A 17,370-nucleotide genomic window follows, 5' to 3' on the forward strand; every position below is an offset into this window, starting at 1 on the left:
ATTGGAGATCATTTTATTTACTTTTCTTTGGCTATTTGCTAAGAGTTTTTCACTGTGACACAATAGGGTATCGCCAATGGCAATACGGTCATGACATGTACGTTACCAATGTATTACCTCTACGTCGGTTTGAAATTTCAGCTGTCGTAAGCACAAATATGACAGAGGTTTGAAACTTAGAAACATTAAAAGTTGTTCCATATTCTCACACACACAAACACATTTGTGTATCACAGAATGGTAAGAAAATGGGAAACTGGTACCTTGATTTTCTTTTATATTTGAATTTCCAATGGTATGTAATTGAACATGATACTCTGCACGGGTTTCACCCATGACTACCCTGCTGCTCCCTGCATTACAGTTTATTTTTACACTCCGTTCCTTACGATGCTGTCTATGGAAGGGTATGGTCTCCAAGTCATTTTGAGTACTAGAAACTGAATTTTGAGATAAGCAACAGATGTTCTGTGATCTCTTATCGCATCATCCCGTGCCATAACATAGGGAATTATGTCAGCACTAAATATCAGATTTCCTCATTTTATCTTATTAGACTGTAATTTATATTCATATACTGAGATTAAGGATATTTCCCCCTTTGATTCAGACCTTTGACAATCGGTCTGGTTTGTGTTTATCTTACTATTTTTAATCGAGTGTCCAGCCACACATCTAATTTTTCAGTCCCTACACTTCTCGGTCATGATGTCTTCTCATCGCCTGAATTCGATTACATCCCAACATTTTGCATAGCTGCCACACAGAGCCTAACATCTTAATTCCCTTTGTCACAAAATCTTAACTTTCTTTTTTCACAATCTTTACCTTCTTTCAAAATCTTAACTGGTCAAACCACACTTGCGGTTCAATGAACACTTTTATAAATACAAAGTTGTTTTCTTTTCACGGAGACATTAAGAAACAAAATTCCTTTTCGTTGATGTAGATATTTTGTAGTGCCTGCTTGGACAGCACGTAGACTAAAATTGGAACAATACAGAATAGATTAGCATGACCCTCAAACAACGGTGACGCACGCATTCATGATACAGCTATTTTGTAAAAGTTGATTCTGTCAGTAATTTTCAGGAGGCCATACTTACATATTTGAATCTTCGTTTTTCTGGGGGTGTTATTGTCGGAACCAATGATTAATGACAACCCTAACATAGACAGCAAGTAGAAATATTATTGCAGTGGAATCAAATTTAGTGGTCACTGTTGAAAGAGATCATTGTATTCTGTTGCATCAAAGCTCATATTCGAAATGCCATTTCCTATAAAAGTTCTCTGCTCTTTTTGGGGGGGGGTGGGGGCACTCAGGGGTCTTTCTGCTTTAAGTAGCATAGAAGCACTACGATTTCAGATGGATGCTCCTGTTGGAAAGACTGTTTCTTTCTTCAGGGTCAGAGACATAAATGGTAACCCTGAACATATGGAGGGAACAGATACATGCAAGATGGAACAGATGACAAATTACCACCTAAAATTATATTGCATGTTTATTTTTGAAGGATTGTTTTCTTGTGTTGTTTTTGTTTGTTTTTGGGGTTTTTATTTTGTTTTGCTTTGTTTTGTGTGTTTGCTTTTGGTTTATATCTGCTGCCCTCATTACCCAGAATGTTTGCATTGGGTACACAAGATTTTGCAGTGATTTTGAGGAGTCCTGTGACCTCAGGTTATCAAGCCAGTATTTCCTCAAGCTCTGACACTCTGTGACTCTATGACTCAAGAATTATTGTCATGCTTTCCCTCCCACGGATCCTTAGAGCAGTGAGAGGCAGAATATTCATATGAACCCATTTGGAAATTTGTCAAAATTCAAACAGACCATTACTGGCAGAGCTTAAATTTGCACAAAGCTTTTTTCTCCCCCTCCCATTCACTCTAAAAAAAAATCAATTCTTTCCACTATACCATGCAGCTATTCTATATGTTCCCACAAGCACTGAAGCCATGTGTAATGATTAGCATGTCAGAGCAAAAACAGAATCTATCAGGGTAATAATTTTTTTCTCGTGTATTCTTTTTATTTTTTTTGATTACATGCAAACTACGTGAGCACTTCACTAGTTATCTATCTATTGCTAAACAAATTACTCCCAAATTCGTGGCTTAAAACAATACTCCATTCTTTCCTCATTAGTTCTGCAGTCAGGGAGCTGGGCAGGGCTTAGCTGGGTCCTCTCACAAAGCAGGATCTGCTTTCAAGCGTGCTCGGTGGTTGTTGGTAGGATTTAGTTCCTCTAGGGCTGTGAGTTTGAGGACCTCACTTCCATGCTGGCTGCTGAACTGGAGCCGCCTCACCACCTGGACAGGTGGCCCTCTGCACCAGAGTCATCGTGTGCAAGAGCCAGGGAGGGAAGTCATGATCTTTCATAACCTGACTGTGGTATGTACGCTTCATCCTTATGCTGTGCTCCCCTCATTCACAGCAAGTCAGCCCTGAGTGAAAGGGAGCTGAATACACAAGGGTGTGAACAGCAGGGGTTGGGGATCATTGGGGGCCATGTCAGGATCTGCCCTCCACCAATGGACTCATGTTACATTGATTTGTGCAACTCACATCTCATAAATTCTCTCAAGAGCAACTTGATTGCTGCATGTATGTGGTTTGTGGGAGAAACTGTTTATTCATTCACGTACATATACCTTTTGACAAACCCTGTACTGGAGGCTCAGAATCCAGGAGTGAATATCCGATCCTTGCCTCAAAGGGGCTCAACTTCTGCTGATGGCTGGAGATAGACATATGAGCAAAATTCTGAACAGGGTAATAATGGGGGGGTGAGCAGTGAGAGGCAGAACCTTTCCATGCCTAAGATACCCATATTGTATAATTTCTCCACTGTCGTGGACTATGAGTCTGGAGTTCTGTCCAGCAGGAGAGCAGACACAGAATTGAACACAAGAGACGCTAATGTCCAGGAGGAGACAAGAGCCCCGGACAGGGGTTTCACCTCTGTATTTATTGATCTCACAAGATACTATCCACGTGGTAATTGTGAAGAAAAGAAAATATTACACACGTGGCGAATGTGAAGAAAACAAGATCTTACACACGTGAACTTGAAGAAAACAATTAGATAGTAATCATTAACTTGTATGTGTAAGAAGCAAAGGGTCTGGGAGGCAAGTGGGGTTTGTAATCAAGGTACCTTAGTATATTGGCATCAGATGGAAAGTAATTTCTTGCAGGTGTTATAACAAGTTACTTGTGATCCTATTACAATATCTCTCTAGCTAACCTTGGGCATTTTCACCCTATGGTGGCGACTTTCCTCCCTAAGCTTTTTTCTAACTCATTTATGTAAGTAGAACCTATTGCCCACAGTTCCCGGTTTTGGTTTGTCTTTGTCTTCTTAAGTTTATATGCGAGAACCATCATGACGAGTTTCTGATCCTTCTTTTGCTGTCAGGTGGTTTGGAGGGTGATTCTTTGCCTGATTGATGAATACCAGTGATGGAGATCATGGCCATCAGATGAAAATCAGGAGTATATGCAGTATCATTGTGTTGTAAGAGGACGCCAGCCTGGTTAGACAGGCGCTTAAGGCTTCCCCATATTATATCAGGGGCAAGGACTTGCATTTGTGGAGTGGCTTCAGGATGAGGAGTCAATGAAGCTTCTTCAATCCTGAAAAATGGGAACAGTAGTTGCTCATTCAGAATCCTCTGGAAGTCATGGTTGGTTGGAAGACATTCTGCCATGCCATGATATGGCTTCACTAATCCACAGAGGCCAGGAATCTGAAAGAACACAAGCATATCCTTGACCCCACGTGAGAAGGTTAAACCAGCACCATAGGATGAGAGGGTTTATCTAATTTAGAAGAATGTATCTCAGCTGCAGTTATTCCTTGAGGGTCAAGATTTAAAATCTTAATAGTGATCCTAGCATGATCGAGGAGAAGTGGAGGTTGTAATGTAGACAGCCATGTGTAATCCTCCCCCATTTTTTAAACATAATTTTAAGTTTATTACGTGCTCATCCTACAATTGCTTGGCCTTGTGGATTATAAGGAAATTTAATTTTATCTGCCATTTCCTTCTGCCTTTGTTTCCCACATCCTTCCCCCCTGGACAATTTTGACCCTTAAAATCTTTAAGGTTACTGAGGGTAGATGGTCTTCTCTTCTGTAACTTCTTACTGCTAAATAGGGGGCATAGAAATGTACCCACCTATGGTCAACATTGATCAGTTGGGGTAAGTATAGGGGAGTTATGAAAGGGAAAGACAGAGTTCAGGGAAAATGGAGCCTCTTTGTGTAGAAAGGGTCATCTGTCTACTGGAAATTATAGGGGTCCAACAAGAGTCACAAAACTATGACAAAAAGACTCATGATAAAAAGATCTGGTGCAATTGACAAGGAAATTTAGTTGTTTCTGTAGCACATAACGCTTCAATAATCATAATATCAAGTGATAACCTTATACCAAAAATTATGAAAACTAGGATTTGCATATAATCTCCAGAATAGGTATAACATTTACTCAAATGTAACCGAAGGGTTATTATTTGTTTGACAGTGCTTCCAGAGTAACTTAACATACCAAAGAAGCCTAATTGGTCAAAAAGACTTCACTTATAATTTAAGTCTTGGGAAATGTGTTTAAAAAAAAAACCTCAGAAAGCTACAAAGCACAAAGCATATTTACCATCAGACCCAAATATCCATAGTTTCTCTGCAATAAGAAGCCAAAAGCAGATAAGCCTTGTTTAGTAATCAATGCTTTAGTATCCCATCCTATTTAGAAAAGGCCTAGATGCCCAATGAATTCAATCCCAATTTATCATGCAAGCAAAATTTTTTTGGTTACCAAAACCTTTGAAAGCTATCTCAACAATTATCCATGATCACTATGAGACAAAGTTAACCATTACATTAAGTCATAACATGAGAATATTTCACCTTTGGTAAACAGGTCTATTTCAAACCAACAAACTTATGTTTGGGTCCACCTAAGACAATTTGTTCCCCATGCTTAATTTTTACCTGGAACACTGGTGGGGAAATCTGAAGTGAGTGGTCTTTGCTCCATGACATCTCAGAGACCATGTTTAAGGGTTGGGAAAAGGTTTCCATAGCTAACAATATGGCTCACAGTTCTGATTAGAACTGGGTCCGGTGTATAATATATGTTCCCAGTTTCTTCCAGTTTTCCAAAGGCCTGAAGCCTTGTGAGTTTTCCCCGAGGCATCTGCAAACACTGCAAGGGCATTCTTAATAGGTTGTAGCATCTGGGTAAGGATGTTGTCAGAGGGCATCTTTTGTTCCTTTAAAAGGTTATATTTTTTCCAATGACAAAATGGGGAGCCAGTGTTCTCTGGATATAGGGGTGCCAAAGGGCTGGCTGAAAATAAAGAGGCTTAGGTTCCTTGGAAATTTCCTTTAATTTACTTTGGGTGAGTCTATATCTTCATAAACATCATCCACACTCAGGGGGATAATGGCCATAGGGACAATAGACCACAGAACATTAGGGCCTTCCGTATGGTGTGCCATTGGTGTTTCACCTATTCATTCCCAAATGTCTAGGTTGAAGGTTCCTTGCTAGGGAAACCAAGGGCAGCATTACTGAATGATCATTAGTAATTTAAGGAGTGTTATACGAATGTATTGTTTCTGTTTCGGGGATAGGGAGTCTCCCATATGATTCTGTCAAAAGTTCCATGGCAGCGAATCCTAATATAGCTTCACTTTTCTCTTACCTTGTCAGGAGAGATTGTAGTCATGTGCACTTTTTTCTTTTTTAGAGGTCTAGTCGTTCCACAGCATTCTGCAGTCCTTGAGTTACATGGGCTTCTTAGTCATGTCAGCTTATAGTCATGTCGCCTTCTTAGCCACATCGCCTTCTCGTCACTTCGGCTTCACGTCAGGGTCACCGTCTGTTGCAGACTATGAATCTGGCGTTCTCTCTTGTCCAGCAAGAGAGTGGACACAGAATTGAATACAAGAGAGGCTAAGGTCCAGGAGGAGACAAGAGCCCTCAGCAGGGGTTTAGTCTATGTATTTATTGAGCTCTCAAGATCTTGCAAACATGAGGAACGTGAAGAAAACAAGATTTTACACATGTGAACGTGGAGAAAACAATCTGACAGTAATCATTACCTTGTATGTGTAAGCAGCAATGGGTCTGGGAGGCAAGTGGAGTTTATAATCAAGGTATATTAGTATATCGGCATCAGATGGAAAGTAATTTCCTGCAGGTGGTATAACAAGTTACTTGTGATCCCATTACAATAGCTCGCTAGCTAACCTCAGGTGTTTTCACCCTGTGGTGACAGCTTTCCACCCTAAGCTTTTTTCTAACCATTTATGTAAGTAGAACCTATTTCCCCACACGCCACATCCATGGCCTTCTGTTAGGCAAGCAATAACATCATTTTGCTCTTAAAATTTGGTTTAGTCAGTCAACCATCAGTGGTCAGTCCTTACTCCCTTGTAGTGAAATGGGAGCAAATGGGATGATTGTAAAACTATGGTACGAGTCTGGCCAGTTGGCCCAAAGAAAGGAGTGGTCACATCCACAATGGAGAGCAGTAAGGAAAGGTCTTCGTGGGGAAATGGAGTGAGATTTGAGTCTTGAAAGTCAATATCCCAGTTGGATGGGTGGGTGTATATGGTTGGTGGTGCCATTTAGCAAGGCAAGGAATACATGGAAAGAAGCAGGTTCAGAGGCAGTGTGAAATATGATCTTAATAGTACATTAATCAGGGTTTGGATGGAATATATAGAATCCATGCTATCGAGTTAAACTTAAAAAAAAAAAAAAGACTTCATAAAGGCTCTTGCACAATTCCTAGAAGGGCTCAAGAAGCTGCTCCCAAACTGAGGCATCACAGGTCAACTTCCTACATGAGAAAAAGACATTCATTCGCCTGCCTCTCGGGAAATTCCACGCATCATCGATTCCAACATTTGAACTTGTCTCACATCTGTGACTGCAATTGTAGGAATGTTGGGAAATTCAGTCTGAGGGTTTTCCAGCCCTGTTAGAAGGGCATCATGGGGATGATGGGAGCCATTTCTTAGCATCAGTCACATGTTTACTTTGATATGTTGTTTGAAGTGCGTGTGGGACACCCTTGTGGAGAAGCCCAGTAAGGATCAGCTAGCCAGGGGCAACCCACATGCAAGAGATCTGGTGTTAGCTGAAACCCTGAAAATATGTATCACCCAAAAAGAATGTGGGAACCAACAAAGGCTCCTAACAACTCTCTTTGGTACTGTCTATTCATTTTTAGAAAGAGCCAAGAACATTAGAACTCTTAAGTTGCCAAGAACCAATTAGAGCATCTATTTCAACTTTAGTGTAATATTTGAATTTGTTGGCTTCCTGGCTAAATTAATGAGTAATTACACTGAGCTTAATATCTTTTAAAACAACCCACCCCATTGTCAGACAATGTGCTGTCTCTGAAACTGTGTTAGATTCATCTGAGATTATTCTCCCCCAAACCTCCACCCATTCATTCTTTTTTTTCTGTACTGGGAGCTACACAGAATATGTTTGTGCCCTATTTCCTTCAAATGTCTATCAACATTTATAGGGAATTCCTAATACCACGAGCCCCTCTTTGGATCACAAGCCATAAGTTGCTTCGAATGCTTGGCAAAACTTTCTGGAAAGAGACAGTGAAAATCCTAGAGGATTTTGTTTCCCGGTGTTCTGTGGCTCCCCAGTGCTCTGAAACGATTCGTGAAGCTTGATCACCCCCAGCTTCACCAGCCCCTGAACCCACCTAAGGCATCTCACTGACTCCCACCTCCCTCTGAGCTGGCTGACAGGCGTCACCTCTGCTTACCCCAGATCAGCCATGTTGTAGGTGGATCTGTACCTTTCCCCCATGACTCTTCTTGCCACTCTCTCCGTCTCGATTTCTTCATCTGAAGCGTCTTCGTTCCTGGACAGTAGCAGCAAACCCAGAGAAAATCTGATGCCTGTAAGTGAGTAACCTCAGAGCCAGATAAACACAAAGAAATAGATCTCAGGATTCCACGTTTAAGGATATCATTTTGAACTTTAAAATCTGACCAGCAGATACCAGGCACACCTGAGTGTCTGATGCCACTAGGAGGCACAGTAAGAAAAGGCAGCCGAGGTCCGGAAAAGCAGACGGATCGTAGATGACATCTCGTTAAAAGGAATTGTTTTTCAATGGTGATTTTGTAGCACAGTGAAGCTAACGATTCCTAATCTGCTGTGCAACAGAGGTACTGTGCTGGAGCTTTCATTTACTGGTTTGATTTAACACCTAAGAGTAAGGTAACTGTTACTCTCTCTTTATCATAGACAAAAAAAATGAAAGCTCAGAGCTGTTAGGTAACATGTCTCCGTATTAATTAATTCATCCATTAGCAGCGCTTTTTACGATATCGCACCTGAGAAGCACGGCAGGATACAGGATTAAGATCCTTTTCGGTCTGTCCTGTCACTCAGCGCATTAATAGGACCAGATTTAGGTTCCACCAAAAATTCTTAGGATGCTCTAACTTTGTATTTTGTTTGGCTTCATCTTCTCCAGGAAATTGCTCGCCCTTGTCATCGCATCAATAAATCTCCATCCAAAACATCTCTCTCAGGTAGCGTCGCACCTGGCAGATTTTGATTCTCAGCTCACCTTCCTCTCTATTCGGCTCATGCAGGTTTGGGGCATCAGTGTCGAGCAGGAGCCTTTAGAAGAGGGTGTGATTGCTTTCATCAACCTCTGTGCTAACCCACACCCCTCATGCCTAGAGTGGGGAAAAGGTTGGGATTTATTAAGTGCCAGGTGATAAACCTGACAAGACAGCTGGGACATTGTTTAGGAAATTGGAGTTGCAATCTCACTGCTGGTGACTGCTTGTTGGTTGGCTTAAAGAATGTAATGATTTCAAGAGGTCTGGAGTCCAGAAGTCTTGACCCCCTGCCTGGCACTTTTGCAGATTCGTTTTACAGATGCATTAATTGAGACCCTAAAGGATGGAATAATGAAGTGTCTTTCCCAAAGTCAGAGAGAAAATTAGTGACAGAAGATGGGCCAGAATTCAGAATTGTGAAGTGTTGTATCCAAACTCACCACCTCCCCCTGCCCCCACCACACACGCGCGCGCACACACACACGCGCACACACACACACACACACTCCAACTAGACCCTCTCCTTCTCTGAGAGATAGCATCCTTCACGGAGGTACATTACCCACAGGTAAGCATCAGATCCAATGGCCAGAATCTGGTTGGTGCTGTCCATTAAGCGGTGACCTTGGCGTTCTCTCCTAGAAACTAGAATTGTTAGTGGGAATGTTGTTCTACCTACTCATTTTCCTATATCACATGCTTCCATCATCTTATTCTCCTCACCAAGTGGGACATTAGGCCGCTTGGAAAATTTTTACAAATGCATATTGTATCCATGTGTGCAGTACGAGCCCTGTTTCAAATATGTATATACATTGGCAACCTCTCCTTTTCCTTTCAGGAAGTTGGAAACAGATGTTTCAGCTAAACTAATAACTGTGCTTCTGTATTTGTGTTTGGAATTCAAAGAACTTCCATCCAGTGGATTAAAGTCAAATTCATATAGTTTGCCTGATGAAGTGAAACAATAACACGTTTGATAAATGTAGGAAGTTTTTGTCATTGGAAGATATTCTCCATTTGCTTTTTTTTTTAAATTTTTTTTTACCTTTATTTTTTTTGAGAAACAGAGTGAGACCAAGCATGAGCGGGGGAGGGGCAGAGAGAGAAGGAGACACAGAATCTGAAGCAGGCTCCAGGCACAGAGCCCAACGCGGGGCTCGAACCCACGAACTGTGAGATCATGACCTGAGCCGAAGTCAGGCGCTCAACCGACTGAGCCACCCAGGCGCCCCTCCATTTGCTTATAAAGGTGTGTGAAAAACTGTGTATGAACAGGGGCTAGAATTTCACTTTGTTCAATTACCATAATAAATATCTCCCACTCCGTATCAGGAGAACTCATTGATGCTAGTGCCTTCCGTGTAGCCTACGCCTTATCTGCATAGACAGATGCCAATCTTCTTAGGCACCGATAGACCGTGGTTTATTCTTTATTTTTTTTTCACAGCTTACCCTCCAGGAACTATCATAGTAAAGAATTCGTTTTAGCATAAAAGTGCACCTACCAGTAACAACTTTGGATTGCGAGGAACTTGTTCTGGGAGTGTTCTGCAAGGTGAGCAAACATTTCCAATAAATCTTCACTTGATAAATCAGTGCTGTCTTGCCGTACGAGTCGTAGGTGACGTGGAATGTCACATGATCACAACTTAGCCAATGGTTCTTAAGATTCGCTTTGATGTACAGATGCTTTGGATGACAAGCATGTTTCTGGAACAAATTATGCTTGCAAACTGAGATTTACTGTCTGTCGAGAGAGCGAGCGAGCGAGAACTAATTGTCTATCGTATTCCAGGCTCTCAGAAAGTAAATATAAGTAAGAATTGCTCCTGCCATCAAGGAGCTCGCATTTCCGTAGAAGACACGTACGTGGATGCAAACAACTGCATACCATGTAAGAAATGTTCACAGTGCCACCTGGTGTGCACAAGAACTTCCGTTTTCTCCCTCTTGCACTTCAATGAAGGGAGGCACGGATGGCCCAGCTTGAAAGATGAAGAAACACAGGGTTACACGTGTGAGTAACCTACCCAGTGTCCCACGGCAAGGAAGTTGCAGAGCGCACAGGAGTTCAGGCCCTCTGACTTCTTGGCTGCGCTCACCAACCCTCTTCATCAGCCTTTGAAGTGGGAGTCACGCGCCAGAGAGCTGGATGGGCGCACCAGACCAGAGGGGCTGGAGGTGTGACAGAGGGGAGGGGTGTAGAGCTGGGGAACCTGCTCTACCTGCATGTTCTCGCTCTCTCATCAGTGGGGGAGGTCGATCTGTGAAACATACGTGCTATTCTCCAGCTTGTACATCCCAATGAGGATAAACGACACAGTCCTTTCCTGGGGCTCTAGCTCAGCCTTTCTGCTTATTAGGTTTGTATGTGTGTGTGTCTGTGTTTTCTGTTGGTTCGCATGTTTGTTTTCAACAAGTCCGCCTGTAGTATGTTTCCATCTCATAAAATTCTGTCGAAAGCCATTAAAGTTGTTATTCGTTTTCCACCAGACAATTTTACTGGCCACTATGCCTTGATCTAGCATAGGCACTTTGCTCGTGTTCCCATCTCTTGACCCAGCCTCTGACCGATCTGAAATAAACTAATCGAATTTGCTTGGCACTTGCTGCCTGTGGGTGAAGCACCCTAACACCTTGCTGTAACTACTGGCCATAGCAATTTGTTTCAGTTGTCAAGATTTACGCTTAGTTTTCTCTGTCTTTAAAATAGAAAGAAGGGCATTCATTTATTCATTCCTTCACTCAGTATACAAACATTTATTGACCACCTCTGTTTATATCAGGCCTCATGGTAGAGATTAGAGATGCCATTATCAGCGGAACTCAGTCTCTTCGCAGGAAGAGGCAGAATTAATGCAGGGTGATGGGCGCTATCGTAGAGGTGCACGGACTATATGATTGGGGCACAGAGAAGGTAGAAAGAAAACCAGATTTCCTAGAGGAGATGGCATCTGCACTAACATTTTGAAGGACAACCGATGAATCAGATGGATGGTGCAGAAAGGGTGGTTTCTCAAGGTCAAGGAGAATAGGAGGTGCAAAGGCACAGAAGCATGAACGTGCTGGGTCTGTTAAGGAGCCTGACTGTGGGACTGTGGATGTGAAGGGGGTGTAGGGCAGAGCCGAGGGAGAAGGGCCTGGAGGCAAAGTCAAGGGGTAGATTGTTTAACAGTCTGAGCAGATGATCCTTTATCCTAAAAGTCAGATGGTCTGAAACTTGGGTCCACGTGCTGATGTCTGATGTCCATGAGGCATCTAAAATGCCACATATTTGTCTCCATAGAGGCAGTTTGGGGGGGAAGAGACAACACTGTGGTGAGTTGTTCAAAGACATTCTTGACCCATCATATTTTGAAAACATTTCTTTAGGCAACAATGTACCATTGTAGATCATTAACATGGGGAAGAAATGATCGAGTCAGTGCTTTAGAAAAATTCTTAACATGCACTGGAACTATTTGCTCCCATGTAATTCATATGAATAAATTCAGTTGTCGTTTCCATGGCGTGCAGAGAAATACTCTTTGTGATAAGCTACAAGAACATAAAACTGTTTGACCAGATATGCAGACTCCTCAGATTTTGGCAACTTCTCTGCGTCTTCAAAACTGGGTAATCTGGGAAGTACTGAAAGTATTATTTGGAAACAAAGCACGCTATTTGAAAAGACTTGCAACTCTTGCCTACGGGAAGCATGGCATTTGGGGAAAAGGTTTGTCCCATGTACTTTGGGTCTGTGGGCCGTGGTCCTGAATGAACAGTGAATGGCTGACACATCCACTGAGGTTAGTTGCTACATTTCTATATACATAGCTTCTCCACGGTTTTTAAACAAATGCTTACGTTTTTATCAAATGCAAAAATGCAAAGCCCGGAGGGCCCTTCGGGAACTTATGCAAGGGGTTCAAACAGGATTTGAACATTGAACTTCTCCCACATCCACACTTGATGAATTTGCAAATTCTCCAGTTTGGGAAAATGTGATACGTGTTAGCAGTAATTACAGTTTTCATGCAGAAATAAACAGTAATTTTTTTTTTTTTTCTGATGAGTGAATTAAGCAAAATATCCAACAGAGTTTCTGGTTTGTAAACTTGCTCCGGAGAGAAAGCAAAGGTTGTGCGTTTTTGAAATGGCGTATTTAAGACAAAGAAAGAGGAGAAAGAGGATATAACGTGGTGGTCTCTGGAGTAGAACCATTTCAGAGCCCTGGTCACGATCTGCCATAGTTATGTATTGAGGTCGAGGAGTTTATTCGTGGATGTTACAAGTTGGACGGCAGGTGGATAAATAGATAAGTCAGAAAAAGAACAGCAGTGGACAAAGAGACTGAATCAGGGCTTATAAAGTGCAAGTCGTTTTCTGAGTATGATCCCATATAAACCTCACAACCCTATGTGACTATTACTATATTTAGCCTCTTTTTACAGATCGAAAAAAAATACCTAGTCTTGAAAATGACTTGCTTACATGAGTGAATCATGAAATTGGCAGCCTGTGTATTCGTTTAGTTTTGCTGGCTATTCTAACAAAAATCCCCCAAATTTCAGTGACATCGCGGTTAATTCTCCCTCCTGAACAGTCAAAATGGGTGTTTCTGGTGGCCGGAGACTCATTTTCTTACTTCTGAGACTTAGTTCTTTTTAGCTCGTGGCTGATCCATCCTTCACGTCTGTGGAGTCCCCTGCTTCTAACCAGGGAAGGGAAGACGGAGAAAGCTTACCTGCCTTACAATATTACAGTGCTGACAGCTAGTCACATGGTCTCGGGTGGTGGCAAGAAGTTTGCAAATGTAGTTCCAGGCTGGGTGTCAACTTCCCAGAAACAACCGTATGCTATAGAACGGTCGCTCAGGGACGCCTGGGTGGCTCAGTTCATTTGAGTGTCCAACTTCGGCTCAGGTCATGATCTCTGAGCCCCACATCGGGCTCGTTACTGTCAGCGTGGAGCCTGCTTCAGATCTTCTGTCCCCCTCTCTCCCTGCCTCCCCTGCTCACACACACTCTCTCTCGCAAAAATAAATAAACATTAAAAAAAAATAAAGGCAGCTCAAATTTTTGATACACAATTAGCAGTCTGTTACACACTCCATCCTAAGTCTATTTATAATGTGAGTGGTTCTCAACCGTGTCGGATCCGAATGTCCCTGTTTTGTAACAAATAGTTGAATGCTTGCTCTATACCATCTGGAAATAAATTCGTTAATTGCATAACCTACCTGCACACAAATTTTCAAAAAGCAGATAGCATTCTTCCATGTAACAGAGTGGAGAAATGAAAGAAACTTGCAATAAGATAATAGATGTTTCAAGATGTAATTACCTGGTAACAAATACCCTGAGAGACAGTGCATTAGTTACGTGTGTGTATGTGTACAATCGCGGCGTGCGTGATAGCTACGCACTTCCGTGTTTTGTAATTAGACATTAAAACGTCATTATCAGAGATTTGGGGTCACGTGATTTTACAATATAGTAAACAGGTCTTTGTAAACTTCCAAAGTAAAGAATTTACAATCTCCTGTCAGTATATACAAGAAATGTATTCTATATTGCATATCAATATCATGAAAACAGATTCTGTATTCGTATGTAAATTAAGGTGAGTTTTATGCACAGATAGCTATAAGTAGTTTTTTTGTTTGTTTTTGCCTACACGAATAGCCAGAGGAATTCAAAGTCCAGTCATTGTTCAGGACCATCCTTCACACTGCGGGACATCTGACAATCCTGTTTGGTGCACAAAATTCAAGTCACGTCCCCTCAGTTATTATGACGACAGAAGCATTTACAACATTTACAAAATGCCACTTGGGACGGATACCTCCTCTTTATCAAAACCATGCCAATAGTCATATTGCCTCCTTGAGCTTGAATTTTTGAGGAAACTCTTTAAATTTTGAGAATAGTTTTAGAATTACAGAAATCATAAAGACAGTATAGAAAATTTCCATTTAACCACACCCAGTTCCCTCTGTTGTTACCATCTTCTATCCATATGGTACATTTGTCGCAGTTATAAGCAAGCATGGATATTTATTATAATCTTAAGTCCAACTTTATTCTGTTGTCCTCAGTTTTTACCTATTTTTTTTCTTTCCTAAGATCCCATCCAAGATATCACATTACATGCATTTACTTGTCATGTCTACTCAGGTTCCTCTTGGCTATGACAGTTTCTCAGACTTTCCTTATTTTTGATAATCTTGACAGTTTTCGGGAGTGCTAGTCAGGTGTTTTGTAAAACACCCTTCAGTAGGGATTTATCTGATTTTTTTTTTTTCTCATTATCAGACTGGACTTTGAGATGTGGAGAGCAAGTCACTTTCGTTACTTCATATCAAGGGCGCTTTCCCTCAACGGGACTCATCATTGTCCATGGTGCTCTTGATTATCCAGTTGGGGTAGTGTTGGTTAGGTTTTTCCACTTGAAGATGATCTGCCTCGTTTTCTGCTCTGTACTCTGAAAGGAAGCCACTGTGTGTAGTTTATGCTGAAGGAGCAGGGAGTTACGTTCCGCCTCCCCGAGGGTAAGAGTATGGACAGAAATGATTTGGAATATCTCTCTATGGGGGATTTGTCTCTCCTTCATGATTTTAATTTATTCAGTTGCCTATTCACATGTATTTGTATGGCTATACATCCATGAGTGCATACTGATATAAATAAATTTTAAAATTAAAATAATAATTAAAGGGGTTCTGGGTGGCTCAGTTGGTTAAGTGTCCGACTCCTGATTTCTCACGGTTCATGAGATTGAGCCCTGTGTGGGGCTCCCTGTTGAGCACGGAGCCTGCTTGGGATTCTCTCTCTCTCCCCCCCCCAGTCTCTCTTTGCCCCTCTCCCACTCACGCACACTTTTTTTCTCTCTCTCAAAATAAATAGATGAACTTAAAAATATTAACTAAAATATAAATGATAAAGTAAATGTAAGTAATAAGTTAAAAGAAAATTAATTTTAAAAATCAGGAAGGAGAGACTATTTGGTTTATAAAATACTACCACTTTATTTAGTTTCTCAGATTGTTCCAGCTTTGGTATCGGTAGTCCCACAGTTGGGTTTTGTGTCCTTTGACGCACCCTTGACCTTTTTCCTCTTTCTCCCCCTCCTCATCCTCCCCCTTCTCCTCCCCTCCTCCTCCTCCTCCTCCTCCTCCTTCTTCTTCTCTCCTCCTCCCCCTCCTCCTCTCCCTCCTTGGCCTCCTTCCCCTCCCCACCCCTCCCCCTCCCCACCCCTTCCCCTCCTTCCTCTCCCCCTCTGTCTCCATCTCTGAAGCCATAGGATGGTCTAGGCTCATTCAATTCTAGCATATCTGGACAGTGACATCAGAACTGTTCATCTGTACCCCATGAGAAACAGTGTTATCAGCCAGACTACAGTGCTTTTATACTGTCCCCCGTACTTTTAGCCTTACAGACACCACTTATCTTCAAAGTGCCAGGCCCACACATCTTCCACCCTCTTCAGTAAAGTGACTTCATTCGTTTGTGATATAGTTATGCTACTTTATCAGAGTTCACATTCCATCCCTGGATGCCTCATTCTGATAAGTATTTTTCTTTTAATTTGTTTACATGAAAGTCCACTCTTGGTGCTGTAAATTTCAATAGCTTTTGACAAATGCATGGTGTCCTTCGTGTACCATTTTCCCGTCATGCAGAATAGTTTCACCCCCTGAGGAATTCTCCTCTGCCAACTTGGAAACCAGTGGTCTTCACTGTCCCCAGAGTTCTCCTTTTCCAGAACGTCAAATCAACGCAATTAGACACTGTGTAGCCTTTTCAGGTTGGTTTCTTTACTTACCAGTATGCATTTGAGACTCATTTATAGCTTTGTGTGACTGGCTAGCTTAGTCCTTTTAAAACCAAATAGTATTCTGTGTGTGGATGAACCACTGCTTCCTTACCTGTTTTCCTATTGAAGGGCATGTCGGTCATTTCTAGTTTTTATGATTGTGGGCAAAGCTACTAGAAATCTTCACGCACAGGTTTTTGTGCCAATGTACATGTTTAAATCAGTCGGGTAAATACCAGGAGTGCAATTGCTTTATCGTATGGTAGGACCATGTTTGGCTTTAGGAAGCCTATGACGGTCTGTCTTCCAAAGTGACTGTGTCGTTTCGTGTCCCCACTAACCAGGAATGAGTTATGCAACCGTGATTAGAGCTTATAGCTAGTGTCCCTCAACGGAGACATGGAGAGCACTGCAGTGGGAATTCTTGTGCACGACAAGAGGGTTAGCATTTGCGGCCTTCTGGTGCTAAGTGCTGGCCGTATCCTCAGTCAGTGCTACAGCCAAGAGCATCCTCACACAACTCTAACATCCTCAGGCAAAGAAGTGCAGCAGCCCATGCTGAAAACTACCAATCTCTATGAAAATTTATAAGGGGGCCCCTGAGTAGCTCAATCGGTTGAGTGTCCGACTCTTGATTTGGGCTCAGGTCATGATCCCAGGGTCAGGGGATTGAGCCCTGTGTCAGGCTCTGCACTGAGCGTGGAGCCTGCTTGGGATTCTCTCTCTCTCTCTCTCTCTCTCTCTCTCTCTCTCTCTCTCCTTCTGCACTTTCCCCCCACTCGCACTCTCTCTCAAAAAAGTTCATAATAAACATACAAGCTTGTGTTGTAATAAAAAATATAAAGGATGCCAAATTATCTCCCAAATGTAAAAAAAAAAAAAAAAGGTACACAAAATATCCTTTTAAAAGCTAGAGAGAAAGATACCAACACGTTGAGGATAA

At 42.0% G+C, this 17,370-nt stretch overlaps 1 long non-coding RNA gene and 2 other non-coding genes across 3 annotated transcripts in view; 2 read left to right on the plus strand and 1 right to left on the minus strand.

Annotated features, from left to right (window-relative positions):
* Positions 1-17,370, plus strand: part of LOC113604938 (uncharacterized) — a 192,714-nt gene that overhangs the window by 161,644 nt on the left and 13,700 nt on the right. The gene's annotated exons all lie outside the window — the stretch shown is intronic.
* On the plus strand, positions 960-1,064 carry LOC113592550 (U6 spliceosomal RNA). Its single transcript, XR_003412457.1, has one exon. It is a non-coding gene; the product is annotated as a U6 spliceosomal RNA (small nuclear RNA).
* TRNAR-UCG (transfer RNA arginine (anticodon UCG)) lies at positions 9,773-9,857 on the minus strand. The gene has a single exon. It is a non-coding gene; the product is annotated as a tRNA-Arg (tRNA).

This window comes from Acinonyx jubatus, chromosome A3 (assembly GCF_027475565.1).
Source record: "Acinonyx jubatus isolate Ajub_Pintada_27869175 chromosome A3, VMU_Ajub_asm_v1.0, whole genome shotgun sequence".
Lineage (NCBI taxonomy): Eukaryota > Metazoa > Chordata > Mammalia > Carnivora > Felidae > Acinonyx > Acinonyx jubatus.